The 1,305-nt window shown below is 42.8% G+C and overlaps 1 non-coding gene across 1 annotated transcript; it reads right to left on the bottom strand.

Annotated features, from left to right (window-relative positions):
• Positions 1-872: 872 nt before the first annotated feature.
• On the bottom strand, positions 873-945 carry TRNAR-UCU (transfer RNA arginine (anticodon UCU)). Its single transcript has one exon. It is a non-coding gene; the product is annotated as a tRNA-Arg (tRNA).
• Positions 946-1,305: the final 360 nt, after the last annotated feature.

Genomic DNA, 1,305 nt, shown 5'->3' with positions numbered 1-1,305 from the left:
CACAACCTTCGCTCTCTAACCTCCTAGAGACTCCGAGCGATTTGTCCAATCGCCAAGGCGCCGTGCCGAACGGCCGATGGCGTTCCGTGGACTCTCTGGCAGCGCTGCAATACGCTGTTACGTTCCGCTCTTAAAGGAGAAGCTTAAGCGTGCTCCTATTTTCCCTTTATGCCAATATGACGCGCAGTATCGCTGGCCAAAAACGAAGTCTTATTTGAGCCATTGATTTAGAATCTTTCTGTTGGCTACCTTATGTTCACGCAGCACTACCATATAAGCGAAAATTAAAATAATATGAATAATTACAGTCACTGAACAATAGATATCTCCACCTGGCACCAAGAAACCATATCAGCGCCACCTAAAGAGCACTTATTCAAAGCACTAGTAGTGTGGTGCTAGGGTGAGTATGGCGTACACATTTTATACTCCTTGATAATTTCGGAACTCGGGCTTTCTTTGTATTTCTTTTTTTTATGTCAGCTGTACATTTTGAATGATTTAGTCTTTGCTACTTGACGGATATTGGTATCATGTTCTTTGCTGCACACGATAACGTAGTGAAGCTGACGAGGTGCAAATGCTTCCGTAGTTTCTTTAGAAAGGAGTGATCTATAACATCCGTCCAAAAGGTATTTCTGTGCCATTTGAGAAGAAAAACAAAGAAAGTAATCATTTACAGCCCATTTTTTGTTTACATGCATCTGTTACGCATGAAGGGGTTGTTTTCGCGTCACTTGTACAACAGACCTTTCGCTATGTGAGGTGAATAATTTAGCGATTGTGCAGCTTTCAAAAAACAGCTCCAGTTTGAAACCTTTCAGATCTAAGGTTTCCCATGAAAAAAAAAGGAGCAGATAGATCAGCTCCGTCATCCCTGCCGGGATTCGAACCCGGGACCTTTGGATTAGAAGTCCAACGCGCTTTCCACTGCGCCACAGGGACTGTGATGTTCCAGCTCTCAAAACGATTACTTCTGCATGTCAGTCATTTATTACTACAAGCTTCAAATAACACAAGCAGTTGAAAGATGCCTAGCAGCACAAAGCAAACACCGAGGCTGGAAGATAAAAACTCATGCGCCATTAAGAATGCGTCTGTTTCTTTCGTTCTTTATCTATGCTGCCACACCTGATGACATTTATCATTTTCCTATAAATTTGATAGCTTGGTGTAGAGTGATGATCATTATGACGTACTTGCAGTACTTGCATTTTCCAGTCCTTCTAGACTGGCGCCTTGTTCGGCATCTCTTTTTCAGGTGTGTTATGAATACGGCAGAACGCCTGAAAGGAATGCTGCATG

Source organism: Amblyomma americanum, chromosome 4 (genome assembly GCF_052857255.1).
Source record: "Amblyomma americanum isolate KBUSLIRL-KWMA chromosome 4, ASM5285725v1, whole genome shotgun sequence".
Taxonomy (NCBI): Eukaryota; Metazoa; Arthropoda; class Arachnida; order Ixodida; family Ixodidae; genus Amblyomma; species Amblyomma americanum.
This window is presented reverse-complemented; position numbering and strand designations above follow the sequence as displayed.